We start from the raw sequence: 27,075 nt of genomic DNA on the forward strand, positions 1-27,075 counted from the left end.
TGATGTCACCTCCACAGCCTGGAAAGGGTCAAGGGAAGTGACCCCTCATTGAGATAAACTCAGAGCCTCATTCTTTAGAGCACACTGCCCTAGAAAGATGACCATGTAAGTGATAGCAGTGGGATGTCTGAAGTCTACATGCAGAAAATCAATGGACAGGAGAGAGATGCTATGGGAAAGCATGTCCAAAGTCTGGCTGATGGAGGCAGGGACAGTGAGGCTGGCTGACTTCTCCCCATGGAAAGCATGCAGAGGAGAAGAACCCAGCTCAGGGAGAGCTGTTGCATCTCCAAATGGCAACACTGCCAGGGTATTCTTGCAAACCAGGACCACTTAGAGGGTGACTAACCACCTGGGTTTGCCCAGGACTGTCCAGGTTTTCATGCTGAAAGTCATGCATCCCGATTACTCTTCTGTTCCTGGGTGACTAGGATGGCCAGTCACCGGAGACCACGCGATCTTCAAACACGTGATCGAGAAGCAATGAAAGACCGATCTAAAAACTGGCAAACTTCTACCAGATCAATGACATTACCTTGACTTTGAAAGAGAGTATATAACATACACATCGTAAAATTTCTCACTGGATGAATACCTATAACTGATACAGTAACTCACAGTTTTCAGTGGCATGTTTAGAAGCAGAGGTACAAAAACAGGAAAACCAAAGCAAAAAGAGTTTCTTAACGGAGAAGCTGGGAGGTGGAAGGAGGAGCTGAAGCTGTGGTTTTAAGGCTGGGTCACTGTGAGAGGAGGACCAGAGCTCTCTGAGCCTCAACCTCCCCATCCCCCAATGTGACATCTCCTCTCTGCCCTGCTTTTTAAATTTTAACGATGACCACAATATATGCATTTGGACAGACTTGCCAAACATGGAAAAAAAAATCGCCATAAAATATTTTTGGCATTTTCCCCTCCTGAAACCTTGTGTCAGAGGGAAGCACACACTAGAAACAAAGGGCTTTAGGGTAAAAACAGACAGTCTTCAGGGGAAAAGAAAAATAAATAAATAAATAAATAAATATATCGCATGAATTTCCCCAAGAGGAACAGAAATGTAAATGATGGTAAATTTGTCTCACCTATGTTCTTCAAGGATGCTGAGTAAGCAAATTTGAGGAAACAGTTCTGATTTCACATAGAAATAAGCTAGACTGAACAGCAAAGCTGCTCTATTTATTCAGCACATCTCCCACTACCCTCTTCCTCCTGAGGCTTTTCTATCAGCATTTCAGGCTTTCCTCTGTCCTATTTTTGGGCAGATCCTTGGGCATGGCACCAGGTATGTCCCCACATCACACCAGCCCCACCTCCTACAGAACAGGGCACTTTGAGCCACTTTCCTCCCTTCTGTAAGCCTGTCCTAATTACAGGGACTGCTGTGTAGACAACTTGGAGGGAGCCTGCCCGTCAGGAGCTTGACGGGCATGCATCAACAGTCAATGCATGTCTGGTTGTGTGCACTTGGCCCTCGGGGCTTCTTTGAGGGTAGGACCCAGAGCCTTTCTGTTGGCAGTGAAAGGAGGGGAGATATTAAAACCTGCCTAGGACCCAGAGAGAGAAATGGTCCCTCAAGAGGGAAAAGGGGAAACGGCCCATAGCCTCTCTATGTATGAGAAGCTCAGAAAGGCCCCTCCCCATACCAGGTCTTCCCTATGAAGGATCATGCTTTGTCCTACAGGACTCACCTCCTTGGCCACATCTGTTTGGGCCTGAGGCTGGCCTGAGGGGAGAGATGTGCCATGGATGGCCTGAGAATAGCAGACTCAGGGATGAATGATTTCTGAAGACTCTCAGCAGACCTGGGGTAGGCGGAAGCTGAAACGCAGGGGGATGGAGGGCTGAAGAAGAAGATGCCCTGATACAGAGGGAAGAGAAAATGGCTGGCTCTGGCATGAGGAGGAAGAGAGAGAGAGACATCAAAGGTTGGGGCACCATAGGAGACTCGCAGCTCTGAAACATGCCGGGAACTGGACAAGGGGAGAGCCCACAGTCCTGCCGTGGACCCCACACTCCTTGAAGTTTTGTGCCTGACTTTAAAATGTTTGAAACAACATTGTATTCATAACAGATACAGGCTTATTCCACTACAGAATTAGCATGAGAATTTACTTGACCTTAAGGAAATTCGAGATGTATTAAAAAGCAGAGCCATCACTTTGCCAACATAAGTCCATCTAGTCAAAGCTATGGTTTTTCCAGTAGTCATGTAGAGAGTTGGACCGTAAGAAAGTCTGAGTGCTAAAGAATTGATGCTTTTGAACTATGGTGCTGGAGAAGACTCTAGAGTGTCCCTTGGGCTGCAATGAGATCAAACCAGTCAATCCTAAAGGAATATTCATTGGAAGGACTGATACTGAAGCTGAAGCTCCAATACTTTGGCCACCTGATGGCAAGAACTGACTCATTGCAAAAGATCCTGATGCTGGGAAAGATTGTGGGCAGGAGGAAAGGGGGCAGCAGAGGGTGAGGTGGTTGGATGGCATCACCGACTCAATGGACATGAGTTAGAGCAAATTCAAGGAGATAATGAAGGACAGGGAAGCCTGATGTACTTCAGGCCACAGGGTTGCAAAGAATTGGACGCGACTTAGTGACTGAAGACCATATCCACCTGGTTCCTTTCTGCGCTTCCTGAGTGGGTGCCTGGAATCTGGAAGGGAGAGAGGCAGGGGTACAGAGCACTGGGAGGATGTTACTTTCCCTGAGCACATTACTCCAAGGTGGAGCCTTTTCAACAATACTTGAAGGTAATAATGTCGCCAAAACTACAAGTAAAGACACAGGTACTGTGTCCAAGGACTGTACTCTCCTCTGCCAGCCAAGGCACAGCTTCTCCTCCCGGCCAGACAGGTTCTAATGCCCAGGGATGCTGGGTGTCTGTATCTGAATGAGCCATGTGGCCAGTGAGGCTTGTATCACCTGAGAGTTTCCTAGCATCTTGGGCCACTAGATGAGAAGACATTGAAACTAGAGAACAGAACAAAGAGAAGGTTCTACCCTTCTGAAGAGAAAAAGAAGCGGTCTGTAGGTACATGATAAACACTCTCAGTGGTCAGAGCAGGGTCCTGGGCCTTTGAGCTGGCTCCAGATCACTCAGGTTTTCAGCCATTCGATGGACATCAATCCCAACAAAACAATGCTGAGATGTTGGTGTGTTATGGAGAAGTCTCAGGGCACTGTCGCCATAGAGATAAGTCCCATATGACTTACGGGACAGGATAAGTCACAGCAGAATAAGTAACATATCAGATTTGAACTGGGAATTATTTCCACAAAGCTTGATCGCTATCCCTACCTTGTGAACGACTTCTGAATTATCCACAACCGTGTTTGCCGTCGGTCCCTTGAGGTCTTCAAGATGTATAAATTCAGCAGCCTGATTTCTGCACCATGGATGGGCTCCTGGCTCCACTTTACATTTTTCTTTACCATTACATTAAAAGGCAAGATTCAATGTTAAGAGAAGGAAAACATCCTATCTCCTGTCAGTTCCACCCATGCTTGTGCCCCCTGACACACACGTCTACATCCTTTCATGTAGATGTGTAAGCTTTATTGCTTTTCAGTCACTAAGTTGAGTCTGACTTTTTGCGACCCCGTGGTCTGCAGCATACCAGGCTTCCCTGTCCTTTGCTGTCTCCTGGAGTTTGCTCAAAATCCTGTCCACTGAGTCAGTGGAACTCTGAATGCAGAGTTCCAGAGAAAATAACCATGTAAACTTCACGCTGACTGCTAAGTCACTTCACTCATGTCCAACTCTTTGTGACTCTATGGACTGTAGCCCACCAGGCTGCTCTGTCCATGGGGATTCTCCAGGCAAGAATATTGGAGTGGGTCACCATGCCATCCTCCAGGGGATCCTCCCGAACCAGGGATGGAACCCAAGTCTCTTGCATCTCCTGCATTGGCAGGTGGGTTCTTCAACATGAGCATCACCATGTAAACTTGACATACCAGCCAACAGGAGCTTCATGAAAAGAGGCACATAGATAAAACTAAAATGTGGGTTCTCAAGCTGAAAGTGTAGACACTGAAGTCCCAACTGAAACCGAATTCTATTTCCCCTCTGCTAAATGGATCATTTAGCTTTCTTCCCTTTCTCACTTCCACATATGTTACTATTGTCCTAAATTTCATGGTTCAGGGTTTTCCAATTAGCCTGCCGTAAGCATGTGCTTCAGGAGACAGCGCAGTTGCATTTGGCACCATCAACTCTGGGAAACGGCGGCTCAGGAAGAGCCAGTCCTGTCTGGGAACGTTTCCTGAGAAGGTGGCAGGGTGCCACAGCCCAGCATACGTTTCACACTTCATCACACAGAGAAGGGGAGAGATGAGAAGTAACAGGATGGAATCTTAATAACGTAATCGAGGGAATCCCACGTAAGCGGCTCTGCATTAAAAGACAGCAATAGCTGGACCTGTGAGCCTCAGCCACACTTGGACAGCTGAAGGCTCTCTAGGTGAGTGCTGGTTCTCAGGCCTGAATTCATCACAGATTGGCTTTCCACCAAACTGTCCCCCATCCAACACATTCTTCACTGCTCTAGAGTGATTGAATTTATCATGGACTGGATTTAGCACATTTATCTTCAACTGAGTTCCAAATTATTTGCAGTACTCTCTTTAGTCCAAGGCAGTATGCATCATGTGGCACAGAATGCTTTTAAAACAAAATCACTGTTTGAAACATTCGGTGGGGTCGATGCCACATTTCTCTGGGGAAAAAAAAACAAAGTCAGCTAAAGAGAAGAGGAAATCACATCACCACTAACACAGACATCTACTCATCAAGAATTGTCACTCACTCAAGCTTTCATCCATTCATTTACTCATTATGTCTTTCATGGGAGTATTCACTCATTCATTAACTCAGCCATCCCTGCATGTATTTGTTAATTCACTTGTTGACTCATTCATTTAAGTGATATGCATCACAGTGCTGGTCTGTGGCTGAAGTTGAAGCTCCAATACTTTGGCCACCTGATATGAAGAGCCAACTCGTTGGAAAAGACCCTGATGCTGGGAATGATTTTGAAAGCAAAAGGAGAAGAGAAGGCACAGAGGATGAGAGGATTAAATGGCATCACAGGCTCAATGGACGTGAATTTGAGCAAACTCCAGAAGATGGTGAAGGAAAGGGAAGCCTGGCATGCTGCAGTCCATGGGGTCATGAAGAGTCAGGGGCAGCTTAGCAACTGAATAACAATAACATCACAGTGTTACCTAGTGGGGAAATGAGCACAGTGATGGTCTCCTTGCATCTCTATAGGCATCTCTCTCTGTCTTTTAAAATGCATTTCTCTCTATTATAAAATCACACTATGAAGAATATTTAAAAACACTGATCCAAAATGACAGTTGTTTTATCTAAATGCTACATTTCTGCCCACCCTTCCGAAAAGCTTACAGACGTTTTTGATGGAACAAATTCTTAATGGAACAGAAGTTCCCTTCCCAAAACAACCTCTGAAAACATAGTCTCCATCACGAAGATTGAATTCACAATACTTTTTCCGATTCATATTAAAATTAATTTTGCATAATTAATGTGTCTGAGAAATTCTGAACATATATTTTGTTTAAAAGAAATGCTGTTTGTAATTTAATATTATTAATTTTTTAAAATTGCAATTACAATAGAAAACTCATGCTCCTCCCTTGATGTTACTTCTCTAGAAGCTTTGCAAAACTGGGACCCTATATTTACAAGATAATATTGTAAGATGTTCACTTCTGAAGTTCTTTGCTGAGTATCTCTTTATGGCACACAAGGAGGATGGGCGCAGGTGTGGGTTGATGTCCCCATTCCAAATGAATAAGCACCTTTCCTTCCGTGAGGAGAAATTCTCTCAAATGCAGAAACAGAAGGAGAGCTGTTCCTATGGAGGGCACAGGGTTATGGGAAGGGCCACATTAAGACATTCATAGGTCTTTCCTCCATAAAAATTACTTAAAATTATGTTTTATGACTAGGAATATAAAGACAAATGAAATCTGGACTGGATTGTTTTCATTTTTTTCTTCTGATTTGAAAAGAAATCAAAACAGCTTCACAGGCTTTTAAAATTATTGTGGCCCTAGATTCTGTGCCTGTTATACTAGGGGGTAAATTGGCCCTGGCTTCGGGGTCACTCATGCGAGGAACCTGATATTTCAGCACCTATTGACTATGCTGACTTTGCACGTGGCAGCTTACTTCTTAACGTTCACATGTCCATCGCTAAGACATAACTTGTTTCTACTCTTCCTACTCCCATCAAACTACAAGAAAAACAGAGTCTACTGTGGAGTGACAAGTCTACAGAATTCTCTTCTCAGTTGCTCTTAACACTGAACCAGAGCACGCAGACTAAGTCTCAAGAAATCAGAGCCAGTTTCACCAGTTACCCATCATGAACTAGGCTACACCAAACAGGACCCACTTTAAGGAATGGATCAAGTAGGATATTTTTTGTCTCTTACAATAACTCTAATTTTATATCACACTCCACACCTCCCCATCCCTATCTTAATTATCACTTTAACATACTTTGTAACTGACTTTTTTTTTTTTATTAGTTGGAGGCTAATTACTTTACATCATTACAGTAGTTTTTGTCATACATTGATATGAATTAGCCATGGATTTACATGTACTCCCCATCCCAGTCCCCCCTCCCACCTCCCTCTCCACCCGATCCCTCTGGGTCTTCCCAGTGCACCAGCCCCGAGCCCTTGTCTCATGTACCCAACCTGGGCTGGTGATCTGTTTCACCCTAGATAATATACATGTTTCAATGCTGTTCTCCTGAAACATCCCACCCTCGCCTTCTCCCAGAGTCCACAAGTCTGTTCCATACATCTGAGTCTCTTTTTCTGTTTTGCATATAGGGTTATCGTTACCATCTTTCTAAAGTCCATATATATGTGTTAGTATACTGTAATGGTCTTTGTCTTTCTGGCTTACTTCGCTCTGTATAATGGGCTCCAGTTTCATCCATCTCATTAGAACTGATTCAAATGAATTCTTGTAACTGACTTTTCATGTCTATCATCTCTCTTCTCGCTGCAACATTAGCCCTACAAGGGCAAGCATTAGTATGTTTTGTTTACTACTGTATCATTATTCCTGACACATTAGTGTCAGATATGAATATTACTTGTTAAATTGAATTGACTTGAAAATGATCAGAAACACTGGTCTGAAAAACATTAAAATTCAGCCTTTGGGATATCTTTGGTTACTTTCTAAGAGAATTTTTTCTCTTTAAGACCACAGCTCTTGAGCCAGTATTGTTACTGAACTCTGGTCTGGCTGCTTACGGCTCTAAAAGCTGATACTTGAGAGGCAAGTAGAAAGGAAAAATAGCTTTATTCTGGAGGCTGGCAACTGGGAGAGGAGGTGGACTCATGTCCAAAGTCCAATTTCCCTCTGCCATCAGTGGGCAAGAGCTTTTCAAGGAGTGTTTCAGGGTGTATAGGCAGAGAGAGGCGGGCTACATGTAGAAACAGCACAGTCATCTCTGACAGTCATTTTGAAATTGGCCATCAGTGGTCTGACCAGCATCACCTTGATTGTTTTCAGTACAATTAGTTTTCAGTTCCAGGGTCGGTTTGTTCCCATTTCTTCGAGGCCATTTCTTGGAATTGTGGCAACTTGTATCATGGCCACAGTCTGGTCATCATGCAGTTAACTTTTTCCACCTGGTCGGGGTTTCAGTAGATACTGAATAAGATAAGACAGCTCAGAGGCCAAGGCTCAGAGAATTAGCTATAGCCCTTGGGGAGAAACTGAAGGTCCTTGACCTGGCTTAACGACTGAACTATTATTATTCTGTACTGTTTGCTTTTCCCTTGTTTCTGCATTTTCTTATATTTCTGATTAAACTTATCCTTTGCATGAAGTCTTTCTACAGATAAAAGGCAAGCAGAGGACATGGCAGGGAGTGAGGCTTCAGTCCTGAATGCCCCACAACACCCTGCTCTGTTTCCATATTCCTGGTAGTGTTGCCTAATATTTTTTCTGTCTGGTCATCTCTTCCACTTCTCATGTATAAACTATTTTTTACTAAAGCATTCAGCAATGGATATAGAATGTATGTGCACCACCTGCTTCTTTCCCTTTCCAAGTATTCTTTATGTGCCAGAATGTCTTATCTAAATTTTATTCCAATCAGACACTTTCTCATGAAGTAATAAGAACAGAGAGACCATATTAGCAAAGTTACTGAGCTAATTTTATTAAGGCACAAAGTGTTTTAGGATATGATTCACATTTTCTTTTTAAAGACTGGCTGGTCTACTTGAAAAAAAGCCAATGAATTTAGAGTCACCATTCCCAACATTCTGAATGTACAAACTCTCCCATTTCCTAAAAATGGGGGCTTCTCCCAGGTTTTAGGGAATCCTTTTTGGTCCTCATGGACCACTGCCACCACACTGATCCTCCAGGCTGTATTAGAAAGATGCTTATGGTAATTATAGGTGAAGACATGGAAAAGGAAAACAGTGTTAGCAATCCTATTTTCTTCCTTACAGAATATAAACTAATTTCCACCGGAAGGGAAGGAAGGGAAGGAGAGAGAAGCATTGACATATATTACGCTACCATGGATAAAACAGAGCTAGTGGGAAGCTGCTATATAGCACAGAGAGCTTAACTCCAGGCTCTGTGATGACCTACAGGGGTGGGATGGAGGGGTAGGAGGTGGGAGGGAGGTTCAAGAGGGACGAGATATATGTATGCAAATGCTAAGTCACTTCAGTCAGGCCCAGCTCTTTGAGACCCCACGGACTGTAGCCCACCAGGCTCCTCTGTCCACGGGATTCTCCAGGAAAGAATACTGGAGTGGGTTGCCATGCCCTCCTCCAGGGGATCGTCCCTATCCAGGGATCAAATCCATGTCTCCTGCATTGGCAGGTAGGTTATTTACCATGAGCACCATCTGGGAAACCTGAATATGTGTACACGTTTAGCTGATTCATTTTGTTGTACAGCAGAAAGCAACACAGCATTGTAAAGCAATTAGACACCAATAATAAATAAAATTTTAAAATGAAAAATGCTATTGTATTGATTTTTTATTATAACATTAATATATTTGCATTGTAAAAACTTGCGTAAATACAGAAAGGTAGTGGGGAAAAAAGGACTGTGACCAAATAACTGTATGTTGCCAAAACAAAATGTCTTCTGTGAAAATTTTGATGTATCCCCTGAAGACTGTTGGGGTGCAATGAGCAGAATGATCTGAGAGGGGCCCCAGGAGTTCACGCAGGGCAACCTGGGCTGTGGGCCAGCTGGAAGCAGCCCCCTTTCTGCGGCAGAAGGGCTGCATTTGAGGGAAGCTTCTCGCCCTGACAGAAGGGCTTCCCGTGGGCCTGGGAGTCTCCAGGTGCTGGGCAGCTGGCTCTCTCAGACAATCCCAGAAGCAGCTGACTCCTGAACCCAGACTGAATGTTTATTCCCCTGTTTAGTAGGATTCCTCTCAGACTTAAAGAAAGGAGCATTGTGATACACAGGGAGGTCGCTTGAATGACAGACCCGGGCACAGTCGAGGACACCCAGCCTGCGTTTCTCTGGGATGATTAACAGTTAGGAACCCTTTCATCTTCTCACTTGCATCTATTTTCTTCCCTAATGTTTACTCCTTACTACATACTGTACTGTCTTGTAGAATATGCCCGATCCTTTGCAACCCCATGGACTGCAGCACGCCAGGCTTCCCTGTCCTTCACTGTCACCTAGAGTTTGCTGAAACTCAGATCCACTCCGTCAGTGATGCCCTCCAACCATCTCATGCTCTGTTGCCCCCTTCTTATTCTGCCCTCAATCTTGCCCAGCATCAGGGTCTTTTCCATGAGTCAGCTCTTTGCATCAGGTGGCCAAAGTAATGGAGCTCCAGCTTCAGCTTCAGGCTATGCCCTTACCTACTGTGATAGCCAGTTTTCCGTGTCAACCTAGAGCTAGGTGTAGCTCCCAGACACTCGGTCAAACACTGGTGCAGCTGTTGCCGTGAAGGTTATTTTTTAGGTGTGATGAACATCAACAACCAATTGACTTTAAGTAAAAGAGATGAGCCCAGATAATCTGGGTAGGCACCATCTAGTCAGATGAAAGAACTTACAACAGAAATGAGTGTTCCCTGAAGATGAAATCCTGCCTGTGGACTATAGGATAAGACCCTACCCCAGAGCATCCACCCTGTCCTGATGCCTTGTCTTCTGGATTTCAGACTCACCACAACTGCATAATCGTGTGAGCTAATCCCTTGAAATCCATCTCTATCATCTATTTATCTGTCTCTGACTGGTTCTGTTTCTCTAGTGGACCCTCGCTGATAATTCACCTGGAACCGGAGCTATGTACTTTCATTTCCAAACTTCACTTTGGTATAAATGAGAAATTATCTATTTAAGTAAGGTTTACAGAATTGGGGGAGTTTTCCTCCAATATTTATTTGCTTCTTCTTTTCTTTTGTTTTTCTTATTGAAGTATAGTTGATTTGCAATATTGTGTTAGTTTCAGGAGTAGAGCAAAGAGAGTCAAATATATACATGTATATTATATATGTCTTTTTCAGATTACTTTCCCTTATAGATAACTACAAAATATCAAACACAGTTCAATTATATAGCTCTGATGCTATAGAGTAGGTACTTGCTAGTTCATTTGACAGAGTAGTGTGTATATGTTAATCCCAGACTTCTAATTTATCCCTCCCCTACTTTCCCCTTTGGTAACCATAGTCTGTGGATCAGTTAAAAATATGGAACACCTCACAAACTTGTGTGTCATCCTTGTGCAGGAGCCATGCAAATATTCTCTGTATTGTTCCAATTTTAGTATATGTGCTGCCAGAGTAAGCATGCTACTTTGTTTTTTATGCCTCCTTTCCCAACCCCCCAAGTTGCATTTAAGATATCAATATAGGAAGATGTCATAAATGTAAATAAATATAATAACATAGAATATTTATTAATATGTAATTAATAAATAGAAAAAGGGAAATTTATGGTAGGAAATTAAGAAGGCAAGAATATATTTAGCAACATAGTAAATGCTGAAAGCTGGAAGGAGAACAGGAGAACTGAGATGAATCCCTACAAAATCCCTGGACATTCACCAAGTACAAAGGCTGAGAGGGCCATGCCCTAAGGCAGAAATAGATGCCCTAGGTGCATAAAGCCAGAAATGGGTCTACAGAGCAAAGAGAACGCACCAGAAACTCAAAATGCTGGCAGGCAGGCTGCAAAGCAGAGACAGCGTTGCCATGGTTTGGAAAGCTCGTAGCCAGCCTTGTGATGCACAAAGAGATCTAAAGAGCCTGACTGGTGCTCAGACCCCGAGCCTTCTGAAGGCAAAGTCCCAACCCCATCTCCACCATGTGTAAAATTCAGTGGTGAACTGAGTCTAACTTAAAATTCTAACTCTACAACAGAGTCCAGGGACAGTTCAGCCACACATTAGATTAACTCAGTCTCAAACCATCAAACTCATGGGGCACGTCTTTCTCAGGAGGTCAACATGCCTTATCCCATCACAATGTTCAGTGTAACATTAAAATAAAAAAATCACAGGATACACAAAGAAGTGAGAAAAGAGGACTACATTTAAAAGAGGAAACAGTTCATAGAAACAAATATGGCAATGACTCAGATGTTAGAATTATCACTCAGGGAGTCTAAAGAATTTATGATGAAAGATCTAGAGGAAGACGTGGATGACAAGTATAAGCAGATAAAGACTTTCCACATAAGTGGAAACAGTAAAAAGGAAAATGAAATGGAACCATCATGATGGAATTATGTGATGTCAGAGGGGAATATGCAGTTGATGAGCTTATTAGCAGACTGGACAGAGAAAAGAATCAGAGAAATCAAAGGCAAGTCAATAGACACTATATAGATAAAAGCAAATAAAAAAGCAAAAAAATAAAATAAAAAAAAATACCCAAGACATATAATATACTATCAAAAAATATAAATAACTGAAATTCCCAAAGGGGAGAAGAGAGATATAGGATAAAAATTATTTTAAGACACAAGTTACTAAACTTGAAATTGATGAAATATATCAATATACATATCCAAGAAGCTCAGCAAATGACATGATAAGCCTTTAAAAAGTAATTTTAAAGTCACACCTATCACATCACAGGCAAACTGCTGAAAACCAAAACTGGAAAGAAAATCTTAACATAACCAAAAATAAAACAAAAAAACCCCAGCCAGGTCATATATAAGGAAAGCATGAGAAGAGAGATGACTGAATTTCTCAGAGTGAAATAAAGTTTTCAAAAGCTGTTAATATAAAATTTTATATCTTACCAAAGTTTACATAAAAAATGGAAGCTAGACTAAGACAATTTCAGTCAAAGGAAACTTCAGATTTTGCAGCCAGAAAATAAATCTGTAGTATAAGAAATGCTAAAAGAACTTCGTCAGGGAACAATATACAATTTCAGAAAAAAGTTCAAGTCTGCAGAAGAAACACACACACACACACAGAAAACCATAGAAAGTGCAACGTATGGGTAAAAATAAGAGACTTATTTATTTTTAATATGTGCGTATTTGTGTGTACAGACACATATATATGCTTGTGTAATATATATACAACAATATAGATTTAGGCTACATTCATTCAAAGCAGAGGAATAAAGGAGCACAAGGAGTGGGAGCTGAATAAGTGGAATTATGTATATAATCATGGCATGCCTACATCTTGCAAAGAGTTTGATGATATAATTGGAAATTGAACTGTGGCAAGTTAAAGATACATATTGTAATTTCTAGTGACACTCAAAATAATACAAAAATGTATACTTAAAGAGTTAATAGAAATTAAATAATTACTTGGTCACTTAAAATAAGTCAGGAAATCAAACAGAGAAACATGTATCAAGATAAAGATCTAAATACAAGCTATGTTGATGATGACATTAAATATGAATAGACTAAATACCACTTAAAGACTAGATAAATAAGGGCTTTCCTGGTGGCTCAGACAGTAAAGAATCAGCCTGCAATGCAGGAGACATGGGTTCAACCCCTAAGTCAGGAAGATCCCCTGAGATGGGAATGGCTACCCACTTCAGTATTCTTGCCTGCAGAATTCCATGGCACGTGAATTGAACCCAAGTCCCTTGCATTTGTTGGAGAAGACTCTTGGGAGTCCCTTGGAATGCAAGGAGATCAAACCAGTCAATTCTAAAGGAATGTTCTTTGGAAGGACTAATGCTGAAGCTGAAGCTCCAATCCTCTGGCCACCTGATGGGAAGAAGTGACTCATTGGAAAAGACCCTGATGCTGGGAAAGGCTAAAGGCAGGAGGAGAAGGGGACTACAGAGGACGAGATGGTTGGATGACATCACCGACCTGATGGACATGAGTTTGAGCAAGCTCCGGGAGTTGGTGACGGACAGGGAAGCCTAGCATGCTGCCGTCCACGGGGTCACAAAAAGTTGGACACGGCTGAGAGACTGAACTGAATCCCTGCATTTGCAGGTGGATTCTTCAACACTGGGCCCCCAGGGAAGTTCTCCTTCAGACTTTATCTCTTCAAATACTGCCTCTCCAACTGTCTTCTTCCAGAATTCCTATTAAAAATGCCCTTTTTTTTTTCTTTCCTCTATTTCTTTTAACATCTTTGTTCTCTTCACCACAACCTGGAGCTCCCTCACCACCTGATCACCTTGTTTTCTCCCTTGGACCAAATAAGAATCCCAGAATCCTCTAAAACCTGAGAACAGAGAATCCTCTAAGACTGACCCCAAACAAACAAAAAACAAACAAACTTCAGACTAGCCACGGAAGAAGAAGAACAGTGAAGAAAAAGTTGGTATGATGATTCACCCAAAATGCAGCACAGAGAAGTCGGAGAAGGTGTAACTTCCACACCAATAGAAGAAATGGAGACAGCACTAGTCATCAAACAAAGAGCAGGGAAGTTCGATAGGGGAGGAGATGAATCAACAACATCGATAAATGGAAAATACCAAATATGCCAGAAATTCAAGGAAATATAAATGTGCTTAAATGACCTACTAAAAATAAACAATGGTATATTTTCTTAAATGTCTTGTGCAATGTAGCTACAGTGCTCATTAGAGAAAAGTTTATGCTTGAAATGCATTTCCTTTTAAAAGAGAGAAAGACTGGAAACGAGTCAGCCAAAACCAATTCCATAAACTAGAAGAATGAAGGAAACTTAAAGAAATTGGAAAGAAGACATGAAATACAAAAGAAAAAATTAAAATGAAACGGAAGTTATAATACTAAAAAGACCAATCATATAGAAAAAAAAAAAGAACTCAACAAGTACAAATAATAAATAGGAATGAGGAAGATGGCATGACTATGGCTAAACTGAGTTCTTTTTTTATTGATAATCTTTTTTTAAAAAAATTCTGATGGTCTGTGAAATATTTTATCACATTCTGCTTGCATGTGTATGCTAAGTTGCTTCAGTCATGTTCAACTCTTTGCGACCCTATGGACTGTAGCCTACCAGGCTCCTTGTCCATGGGATTCTCCAGGGAAGAACACTGGAGTGGGTTGCCATGCCCTCCTGCAGGGGATCTTCCCAACCCAGGGATCAAACTTGAGTCTTCTGCATCGGCAGGCAGGTTCTTTACCACTAACACCACCTGGGAAGCCCCTTATTACATTCTATAGTGGTTTAAATTACAGTGTTTCTAATATTAGTAATACTGAGTACATGCTCTTGTCCCTTACGTCCCTGAACACATCTCTTCTAAAGTGTTTACTCAAAATTTTGGTATTTTCTTTGATGCACTTTTTTAACAACTTTATTTTTTAGTTTTCATTTTATTTTTTAACTTTATTGAAGTATAGTTGATTTTAAAACCTCAAAGAGGTAGCATTACACGCCAGTCAGGATGGCTGCTATCCAAAAGTCTACAAGCAATAAATGCTGGAGAGGGTGTGGAGAAAAGGGAACCCTCTTACACTGTTGGTGGGAATGCAAATTAGTACAGCAACTATGGAGAACAGTGTGGAGATTTCTTTAAAAACTGGAAATAGAACTAACTGCCATATGACCCAGCAATCCCACCCCTGGGCATACACACTGAGGAAACCAGATCTGAAAGAGACACGTGCACCCCAGTGTTCATCGCAGCACTGTTTATCATAGCCAGGACATGGAAGCAACCTAGATGCCCATCAGCAGACGAATGGATGAGGAAGCTGTGGTACATATACACCATGGAATATTACTCAGCCATTAAAAAGAATTCATTTGAATCAGTTTTAATGAGATGGATGAAACTGGAGCCCATCATACAGAATGAAGTAAGCTAGAAAGATAAAGACCATTACAGTATACTAATGCATATATATGGAATTTAGAAAGATGATAACGATAACCCTATATGCAAAACAGAAAAAGAGACACAGATGTACAGAACAGACTTTTGGACTCTGTGGGGGTGGGATGTTTTGAGAGAACAGCATCGAAATATGTATATTATCAAGGGTGAAACAGATCACCAGCCCAGGTTGGATGCATGAGACAAGTGCTCGGGGCCGGTGCACTGGGAAGACCCAGAGGGATGGTGTGGGGAGGAAAGTGGGAGGGGGGATCGGGATGGGGAATACGTGTAAATCCATGGCTGACTCATGTCAATGTATGGCAAAAACCACTATAGTATTGTAAAGTAATTAGCCTCCAACTAATAAAAATAAATGGAAAAATAAATAAATTAAATGTTGTGTTTAATTTCTGCTGTATAGCAAGGTGACTAAGCTATACAGATACACTTTTTCATATTATTCTCCATTATGGTTTATCACAGGATATTGAATATAGTTGCTTGTGACCTCATTGCTTATCCATCCTAGATATAATAGTTTGCCTCTGCTAATCCCAAACTTCTAGTCCTTTTAAATCATAAGAGAATCCTTTAAATGAAGAAGGCAACACTTTGGTCTTCTCTCAAAGCTCAGGGTGGGCCCTGCAGCCTACTGGGGTGGGGACAGAGAGTCTAGTGTTCCTCAACACCCAAAGGGTACTTTCTGCCAGATATGGGTACTGCTACTGTTCAAAGCCAACTAGGTTATGGGACTTCGTGTCAAGCTCTGACCCAGAAGTGCCTACAGAGCACCTGTTCACATCTTTCCTCTTCCGGCAGGGAGGTTGCCATTCCTATATTACAGGTGTGGAAAGGGATGCTCAAGGATCTCAAATAGCACAGTCACGATTGCCCACCTAGTTAGTGGGGAAACCGTGTTTCAAACTCAGGTTTGTATCAGTTCAAAACTTATCCTAAAACTGCAGCAACTTTCATGGTTTCCCCCACGTGTGTGTGCAGGGGAGCTGGAATGAGGAGAGAGACACAAAGAAGTGGCAGATCACCACTTAAGCTTTCCTTCACTCTTTCCAAAAGGTGAATTTCTAGCTTTGTCCACTTGGCATGGGATATTTTCCTGCTATTAAATAAATGGGCCCCCTTGGCACTGGAGCATTCAGGTTTCACACATAGATTTCACCTTGAAACAGATGGAAAGATATTCAAATTGGTAATTCATAACTAATACTAAATTAGTTTTACTCTCTGTTAAAGCTTAACAATGACCTTTTCATATTAGCAAAATGTATTTCTTTTAATTTTTCCTTTAAAAATATAAACTAGTAACTCAAATATATGTTTTACTTTCAAAGTCACATTTATTTGATTTGCTTCTTATTTTTAATTCCCTGATCCCATATGCTTGCAAGATTAACAAATACTACTGAAATGTGTTTGGGTCACAAGGTAATTACTTTAGATAAATGTCATTCCGTGGCTTAGGATTAGGGTCCTAATTCCTGTTTTTAATGGTACCTGTTTAAGCCCTCCTTGGATTGGCTTGATAGTCTTGGGGACTATATGTAATGAAACCTCACAAAGTAATTCATTCAAAAGCCAGTTCTGATGTGTATATCCCTATGGCTGAGTTCAAATCTAAATCAAAATCTTCATATCAAATATCAGTGAAAAGGGATGAACCAGCATGCAAAATTGAGTTTAAATAATGAGAATGTTATTCAAAAAGCACTTAAATCAAATGTATTCTCACGACTTTCAGCTTATAGGTATTTTTTAGAGCCAAAATGGTATAAAACACACAAAGAAACATATCCTCTGTTACATGCGCACTTCAGATTCAGCAACCAAGCTAATATTTCCAGCAAGAAGGAGCAAGAACGAAACACTGCTAGGTTATATGTCATAAACATGCTTGTAGTAAACATATAACCTTAGTAACAATACCCAGAAAGTGTTCAAATGCCCCACTGAGCACAGAAGAGATAGCCATGTGGCAAACAGATATGGACACACATAATAAATATTTCAGAGATTTCCAGTCATTGGGATTCTGCACACATCTCCTGTACCTAAAGATAAGATCCACAGAAAATGAAACTCTGGTTAGATAACATGAGGCCTTATTCATTAATACTTACTAGAAGTTGAGATGGTGTTTGAGCATTGCCTGACTGAAAGAAAAATGGTGGCATTTAGAACAAAGTACTCTAGATTTGGACAAACAGACATAGGAGCAGAGCCTTGGGTCAGACAGAGTAATGGGTGTAACAGTGATCGTCCTCAAGTAAATGTAGAGATGACCTTAACATAGATGGCACGCTGATATCTGAACAGTGGAGCAGGCTATTAAATTCATGAACAGAAGAGAGAATTTAAATTTACCACAAACTTTTAGAAAGCAATAGAAAAAGACCAAGGACAACTGACTGTAGATGAACTATTGCAGAAAACCCACTTAAGAATTCAGAAAAGTACAAGATGGAATCATAAAAGCATGCCTATGAAACCAGTACTGAATTTTCCAAGAGACCCGTTTTATAAATGGAAAGCGATGGCATGTAATGGGTCCAGCCAGTGAAATAAAAGGCTATTTGGGGCAAGTACACACTGTGCCCTGCACAGTCCCCACCGGTTTCTAGGTTGAGAACAGATTATATTAACAATTCCAGAGGGGGTTTGATTTCCATTGATTTCGTGTTTGGCAGTTTGACTCCCATTTGTGGCATATCCACTTTTGGAACTAAAGGCCACAAAGGAACCCTCAGACAGGAAAATTCTTCTGGGCAGGGCCAGTGGAGGAAGTAGGCACCTCCTTGTCCTCCTTTCTTCCTGACACCTGACACCTATCTCAGCAGTCCCCAGTGTTCGGCTCCCAACATCACTGCAACACTGAGGACCCCGAGAACAGCCAGAGGAACAGGCAGGAGAAAACAGAAAAGAGCAAAGAGGGAGAGAATCCCTGTATTTTTTAGTTTTTAAAAATTTCTCCCAACCATATTGCTGTTTGTAACCTACTATTCCCACCACCGCTCTCATACAGGTGTTTAAAATGAGGGGATTTCATAAGATTGGTTAGAAAACATATTTTTCAGTATTAGGGTTTTGGATTCTTAACTTACCTTCTAGCTATATAATCATCAAAACAAACTACAGTCATAGCCATACAAAAATGTGTAGCTGAAGAACATTAGAATGCACAGTCTCCTAGTGTCTCTTTTTTTATTTGGGGTGTATGTGCTTTCAAACGTTGTGTTAGTTTCTGTTGTACAGCAGTGAAACAGCTATATGTGGATATATATCCCCTCTTTTATGGATTTCCTTCCCGTTTAGGTCACCACGGAGCACTGAATAAACTTCCCTGTGTTCTGTGGTAGATTCTCAGTAATCTATTTTATACATAGTATCAATAGTGTAGATATATTAATACCATTCTCCCAATTTATCCCACCCCTTCCTTCCTCCCTTAGTGTTCATATGTTTATTTTCCATGTCTGGGTTTCTATTTCTGCTTTGCAAATAGTTTCACCTATACCATCTTTCAAGACTCCCCATATATGTGTTAATAGACAATATTTTTCTCTTTCTGACTTACTTCACTCTGTATTACAGAGTGCAAATGGCATGATTTCATTCCTTTCAATGGCTGAGTTAGCATCACATGCTGTGTTTTCAAAAATGTGAACTTTCTTTTGATCAGCCAACTGGCTCTAAGGAAAGTCCTTGAGTCTTTCCTAAATTTTCAAGGAAACCCACATACGAATTGGATAATCTCAGAAGAACTGTGCTCATGTGCCTGTGTAATGAGGCCTCATAGAGGAAGAAGGTAGAATATAGAGTATCTTGTGTGTGCCACCTTGTGTTACAGATGATGAAGCTAAATTCTAGAAATGTTGGCTGACACGGTCGCTGTCGTTTTACCTGGTGTGATGCCGTGTAACCCATGAGCCTGGTCATGGTCCATCAGCACAAAAGTCTTCTGGAAACACAAAGAAATCATTCCATTTGTGAAGGAATATCATCAACTTGAAAAATCCCCAATGTTCTCATCACCTTATAGTTCCACCTCTGTTTCATCTTTTTTTTTTTTTTTTTGTAAGAATAGACCTTTATTTTTTTTTTTCTTTTCATGAATTATCTTATTTATTTATTTATTTATTTATTTTTTCCCATTTATTTTTATTAGTTGGAGGCTAATTACTTTACATCATTACAGTAGTTTTTGTCATACATTGAAATGAATGACTCTGGGAGAAGGCGAGGGTGGGATGTTTCAAGAGAACAGCATTGAAACATGTATATTGTCTAGGGTGAAACAGATCACCAGCCCAGGTTGGGTGCATGAGACAAGTGCTCGGGCCTGGTGTACTGGGAAGACTCTGTTTCATTCTTAAAGGTGTCCACAGACCCACATGATATGGTGACAGGGACTGTCTATAGTGCAGTGATGTTTGGGGTCCACATCAACCAAGTCATCACATTTGTGGACTTACGTTCAAACTGAGTGCTCAGCATCTCAGAGTTTGACCACTGAGTATCTGAATTTGGCAAGAAAAGAACAGTAAAAGATCAAAGAGGGTACATTTAGTGATCAAAGGGTTTCTGTGTTTTGAAAGGCAAGATTACTCCATGTTAAGGAATGGGGCAAAATTGCTGGTGTGGATGGAATTACACCTCAAGAAAACTGAAAGGAAAAGCAATTCTATATCAGGCAGAGAAAGACCGATAACTTGATCCCCATGGCCTATGAGTGTCATGTTGAAATCTGGAAGACAAGGAGCATGGGAAATCTGATCATATTCCCACGAGCGCTCCTGTTGGTTCCCTTCCCGGATGTTATGTGAAGGTTAGTTTAAGACAGAGCTGGAGGGCAGCGTCAGTAGCCTCAACTCAAAGACCTACATGTGAGTTAGAGGTCACTGGTCAGGCCTGGGAAATAAACAAATTTCAAAAACTGGCAAATCTGTCTGCAGGTCAGATGGAAGACAGTTTGGATTTTGCTTCAGACATGAAGCTGGAGTGTAAAATGACAAGGCCTGAAATCAACTTCCATCACAGAAGTGCTGGGAGGTGCTTGGGAAAAGCATGGAACTGAGCAATTAGCAAGAATTTCTGGGTATAAAGAAAAAACAAAGGGTGCCCATGGTAATGTGAGGAACCCTGGGCAGTTTGTAAAGCATTTCTACATCCACCAGCGTAACTAGTTCTCACTCCATACCCATCACTCAAAGAGGAGAAAGGGACTCTGCAGAGCCAGGTCAACAGGCCCCATCACTAGACTATGTACACATCATCAGAAACCCTGGAGAAGGTTTTCACAGGTAACCATCTCTGGGGTCCTGTGGTCCCACTACTCTAGAGGTGGGAACTGTGAATCTGAACGGTCAAAATCCATTTTGATGACTCTGATGATTCATAGGTATAAGAAGACAAAAAGGAGCAGAGAAATGGGAAGTACTGGAACCCATTAGACCAATGAGGAAATTCTATTAACATGTTAAAGAAAAATGCTCACCGAGACCTATGTTCAAAAAATTAAGAGTAATAATACATTTCTTTTTCAGTATGTCATTACAGTGGCAAGGAACATGGATGATGTCAGAGAGGGTTTGTTTTTCCTTGTCTAATAGTAAAAGAGTTGAAGGGAGGAAGCCAATTCTGATGCCACATTGGAACTGTTTCTTTGATGTGCTTTTCATTGCTTTAGTTGTTATAATCATACGAATGGCCTGCCTCAGAGAATCCTGCCCCTCTGCCTGACTGTTAAGCTAAAGCTGCCTTTCTTCAGAGCCCTATAGCTTGTGGATGTCAGGAAGGAAGAAATTAACACATCCCCTGCCTGAGGTTTGCCATTCTGGGAGATGTTTGCAAGATTAACAGCCTTCTTACTTTGCTTCCTCACCTCCCCCTTTCTCTGATCTATAAAACCTCCTGGCATCCAGACCCTGATAAGATGGTTATTTTGAGGGGCTAGTCTGTTATCGTCTCAGTCTGCTGGCTCCTCAAATAAAGTCTCTTCCTTGCCTCAACGCCTCATTTCTTGGATTCATTGGCCTTTCGTGTGATGTGCAGAGCAAGCTTGGACTTGGTAACAAAAGGAAAACAACCCCACACGCTTATCATCAGTAGTGATGGATGAAATGAGAGGGTTGTGTTTGGTTGTTCAACATCCCAGAGACAAAGTTGGCTAAGGAGAGTAACAAAGGTGCACGTGGGAGGAAACACTCAGAACTCCTGGCAAAAGGTCCATCAAAGGACAAGAACCAGATTCTCTAACATCAGTGAGTGTGAGAATCACCTGAGGTTGTTAGAGGGTGGGCTCTGATGCAGGAGGTCTGTGGCAAGGTCTGAGAGTCTGCATTTCCCACCAGCTTCTAGCTGATGCACAAAGGCTCAGCACACGCTGGGGTGTAGTCAGGCGTTCCCAGCAGCACAGCAGTAGATATCTACTGGGAAGGCAGACAGCGTGCAGACAAAGACCCAGGCTTGGAGCCCAGCTTTCGTGGGGATCCACTGACCACTGCAGAAGGAACCTGGTCTCTCAGTATCGACATGGTCCTCAATTTGTTTCTAATGCAAATTTCTGTAACTGACAATCCCTGATTCCAATCATAAAATTAAACTACAGGGGAAAGCTGGGCGCTAAATGACAGAAAAGACTACATCAGGGCAGCGTCCACATCACATGACGTCTATTATAATGCAAAGAGAAACCAGGCACTGATTCCACTGCAGGAAAATTTAAAAGAGCAGATGAGTGGTTCAGGGGTTCATTGAGGGACATACCTTTGCCAAAATTAAAAAACAAAAAGAAATCTAATAAAATCATTTTACTTAAAAAACAAAAAAAGACCTAAATAATAAGCTTCCCTGGTGGCTCAGATGGTAAAGTATCTGCCTGCAGTTCAGCAGACTGGGATTCAGTCCCGGGGTTAGGAAGATCCCCTGGAGGAAGGAATGGCAACTCATTCCAGTATTTTTGCCTGGAGAATTCCATGGACAGAGGAGCTGGCAGGATTCAGTTCATTGGGTTGCAGAGAGTCAGACGCAACTGAGCAACTAACAACACATACAAAGAGAATAACATCTCTGGGAGGAAACTAATAATAACAGAACCTGTAATAACCTCATCAATGAAACAAGGATCCAGTGGAGAGGATACAAAAATGGTCACAGATCATAGACTTTTAACTGGAAATTACCTTGAAATCATCTAATTTTTACCCACGTGTTCTTTTCTGACCAGAAATCTAGGGCCATGTCTGAGCCAAAAAGCCCATAATTTTCATGACAAAATCTGGGCTGTAACTGTTAACATGACACATTTTTCCTAACATAAATGCTAATCAACACACTGACTTTTTTAAATGAGATGTTCATAAGTATAGGTTAATTACATTATGTATTCATGTTGGAAAATGTTTTCTATGTTTATTGTTTTACATAATATTTTATTTGCATCAGTTAATTAAAGAAAAAAGAGAATGTGTAGTCCATAAATGGCTGGATTGCCAAAAGAATGAAAGTCCATGGTCTTTATCACAGAAAATTAAATTTGGCATTTGGTAAGTCTTTCTCAAATTCTAAAAAGGTCTCCAAATAACATTATCTCTACATAACACACATCAATTGTTGAAATCTCATAAGACTCATCAGCGATATAATAACTAAACAAATTTTAAGAGGCTGGAATTTAAGACCATTCAAATAGCAATTTTCTGTAAAAAAAAAAAAAAAAATCAACATTCTCTGATTTACAAACCAGGGTTTTCTTTCAGGCATTTGCAAAGACTTTGCGGCATGAGCTGCAGTTGAAAGTTAAACATCTATTTGCATTTGGTTTAGGAAATCCTTGTCACCTTTCTATGAAATTTTAGCTGTCTCAGTGGATTTGGTGAAGATTAAAGCCCTCATGCTCAGCACGCGTGAGCGCATTTCAATCCCCACCAACAGTCAATCATTTGATTCTGGAGCACAAACAGCTGATCCTGGTGCAGCACTGCCCACACAGTTATGACTTCACACATCTTTGTTTTCACCTGCTTCCATTTACTGGGAGGCTAGGGGTCCAGGTACTGAGAGCCTATGTAAAACTGATACAAGGAGAACTGAAAACGCAGACTCCTGCTCAGAAGACACTGACAAGCCTTTCCCTTCTCCTCTTGTCCAGTGAGCGAGTGACACTGTGTCTGGCTGTCAGGCCAGGACTCACATCATCCCTGATCTCTACACCTCAGATCCACACCAGGGACTTTGGGGACCGCTTGACCACCCTGGGGAGGGCCAGGGGCCATTTCACTTCAGTCTCCTCTCCTTCAACTGCAGCACATAACCTCATGACATTATACATTGCCACATGTTCAGGAAAAATTACTTTATGACTATCACCTGGTCAATATCTACACTGGTCACAACATCTTTAAAAGGAGGAATATGTTTGTAATTAATCCCACATAGGGACCAGGATGGGAAAAGTTTTCGTAAGCATTGATGGATGTCATAAATTTCAGCTAGTGGTGATGTAGTGAAATTGCCAGTTTTAGAGCAATAGATTTCTCCCTGTTGGAATCATGGAGACTCCTTACTTTTGTTTTACTACAGGTTCATAAAAAATGATTGATAAAATGTTTGATTGCTGCTGCTGCTGCTAAGTCACTTCAGTCATGTCTGACTCTGTGCAACCCCTTAGACAGCAGCCCACCAGGCTCCCCCGTCCCTGAGATTCTCCAGGCAAGAACACGGGAGTGGGCTGCCATTTCCTTCTCCAATGCATGAAAATGAAAAGTGAAAGTGAAGTCGCTCAGCCGTGTGCAACCCCATGGACTGCAGCCTACCAGGCTTTTCTGTTCATGGGATTTTCCAGGCAAGAGTACTGGAGTGGGTTGCCATTGCCTTCTCTGAAATGTTTGATTAGGAAAGCAAAAAATAATACTATAATATATGTAATTACAGCATAGAATGCTCATAGTCTAGTCTTTCATTCTCCCATAATCTAAACAAAACAATAATAATTTTTTTTTCCAGGAGTGCTATTCAAATTTGTTCTATTCTACATGTGGAAAATATTTGAAAAGAAAAATAACTGCATCAGAACAAAGGAAATTACTTTGACCAAAGGTGAAGAAGAAAAACTTTATTCTCATAAATAAGAAAGTGAAACCATTTATGTGAAGAAAAAGAAATCACAGGCATAATTATAATTCTGTAGTCTTACTTTCAAGAGCCAGATTTTCTATCTTAATAATTAGAAACTCAAGACTATATTCACATGAAAAAAAGAAAAGAAAAGGCTGGCAAGTTATTTCATGTAACACATCACAGCCCTGCTGTTGAAGTCCTCTCCACTTCTCTGAACCATTTTTCAAAGACTATGAAAATAATGATTATTCACAATGGAATTGTAATCTATCAACAATTCACTTTTTCCATGGGAATAATCAATGAAGAAACCGCAATCTAACCTGAAACTCTCATCTCCAAAAATATGACTTTGATATTTTGGCAATCAACCCAGTACAATTAATGTTTTATTCATGCTTTCTCACCAAACAAAATGAAAAAGTAAACAATAATGAATTACCATCCTTTCAGACATAGGATATCTCATCTAAGAAAATTTTTTTAAAAAAACACAAGCTTATAATTTTTGAAATCATCTTTAAAAATGAATACGATGTTATCAAATGTGTGAAAATGATGAAGTGTAGAGTTTGGAACCTAGCACCTATAGTCATCTCAAAACCATTTTCATCACTAACTATTTTAAAAATAATCGATATATTATATTCTTTTGTCCTCTGCTGGGTTATGTCTGGATAATAGTGGCAAAATTTCTATACCAGTGGACTGTCTCTATTTTTAATCCACCACTATAAATTAATACATCCCTTTCCCTCTATCCGCCAATCTCTTTTAGGATTCAAAAATAAATCTAAACACGAATTCCTCTTCCCCTGAGTTGAATGCATGGGGACTGGTAAGCAGTTTCTGCTGTTTTTTTAAGGCAGCCCACAAGAGTGATCTGAAGCCCCAGGGCACATAAGAAGTAGACTTAAAATGAAACAGTTTCCATACCAATTGGAAAGGTCATACCTGTAATCAAATGCCTGGATTCTTATACTGTGTCTGCAGCTTACTCAGGAATATGAAAAGAAAGTGAAAGTTAGTCACTCAGTCATGTCTGACTCTTTGTGACCCACCAGGCTCCTCTGTCCTGGAATTCTCCAGGCTGGAACGTTGGAGTGGGGTTTCCTTCTCCAGGAGATATATACACAAAGAATATTAACAGAATGCTGGACAATGACACTCTGGAGAAGGTGAGTTTCCAAAGTCCCCTCAGTGATGCTCCACCATTGGAACCCCTCTCCACCCAGACTTGGGTACACTCCCCACCCACAGGTATCTGCAGGACTTTCACCCAGAGCATTGAGGAGCAGATTCAATGCTCGCTGATAAATCTGAAGACTCTGAGCACCAAGAAAGCTAACTACACTCTCAGATTTCTCATACATAAAGTGGTGGGACTAATAGCCCTGTCATCACAGAATCACTGAGATAGTAAATGAGATGGCAGATTTAAAGGCTCAGCACACTGGGACAGTAATGTGCTGACAGGTAGCATAGCTGGCAATACCAACAATGGTATCACTGGCCATTATTCTGAAAAACATGTCTCAAAGTCAAAAACATGGCAAAACTAGCAAGAGACCATACCTTGTGTCTTACCTTTTGTAAAACAAAAATTCTTATAGTTATTAACTTTTCCCTCCCTTTTTCATTGCAATATAATTGTATTAAGTTTAAGGTATACAGCCTAATGATTTGACTCACATGCATCATGAACAATTAAATTTATAGAATATCCATCATTTCATTTAAGTACAAAGTAAAAGAAATTGAAAAAGAAATTTGTGATAAGAACTCTGATTTACTCTCTTAACAACTTTCAGATATAACATACAGCAGAATTACTTATATTAATCATGCTGTACATTGCATTCCTAGTACTTATGATTCTGGCTTAACAGGTGGCTCAGTCATAAAGATTCCACTAGCCAATGCAGGAGATGTGGGTAGGATCCCTGGGTTGGGAAGATCCCCTGGAGAAAGAAATGGCAACCCATTCCAGTATTCTTGCCTGGAAAATCCCATGGACAGAGAAGCCTGGTGGGCTACAGTCCATGGGGTCTCAAAAGAGTCAGACATGACTTTAGTGACTAAACAACAACAAACAGTTTATTATTCTGTAATTGGAGCTTATACCTTTGACCATCTTCATCTACCTCCCCCTCTTCCCCAAACTTTTGCCTATGGTAACCATGAATCTAATCTCTTTTTCTATGAGTTTGTTTGTTTGCTGGCTTTTAACTGAACCACAACACTATGTTAGTTCCTGATGCCCAATGCATGGGCAATGCTTCTCCTACATTTTAAAGAAATCACCATGATAAGTCTAACTATCATACATCACCATACAAAGATATTACCTGATTTCTGATCATATTCCCCATACTGTATATTTCATACCATTGTTTTACTTATTTAGTAATTGAAAGTCTGCACCTCTTAATCTCCCTCACCTATTTCTCTCATCCCCCTACTCCTCTCTTTTAAGATAACTTTTTGAACATTGTGCTACAACCAAGAGTTCTGCACAAACACTGTAAGTCTCATTTCTCAGAAGAGCAAACAACTTGGAGGGTCCATTTCTTGTCCAAGCCATCCAGTTACCCTGGGTGGGGACCAGGGTCCTTCTCTTTTC

At 40.9% G+C, this 27,075-nt stretch overlaps 1 protein-coding gene and 1 non-coding gene across 2 annotated transcripts in view; both read right to left on the bottom strand.

Annotated features, from left to right (window-relative positions):
- The window catches only part of DSCAM (DS cell adhesion molecule), an 808,668-nt gene that overhangs the window by 499,482 nt on the left and 282,111 nt on the right, over nt 1-27,075 (bottom strand). The window lies entirely within an intron of this gene.
- LOC139034887 (U6 spliceosomal RNA) lies at nt 10,746-10,852 on the bottom strand. Its single transcript, XR_011487465.1, has one exon. It is a non-coding gene; the product is annotated as a U6 spliceosomal RNA (small nuclear RNA).

This window comes from Odocoileus virginianus, chromosome 4 (genome assembly GCF_023699985.2).
Source record: "Odocoileus virginianus isolate 20LAN1187 ecotype Illinois chromosome 4, Ovbor_1.2, whole genome shotgun sequence".
Classification (NCBI taxonomy): domain Eukaryota; kingdom Metazoa; phylum Chordata; class Mammalia; order Artiodactyla; family Cervidae; genus Odocoileus; species Odocoileus virginianus.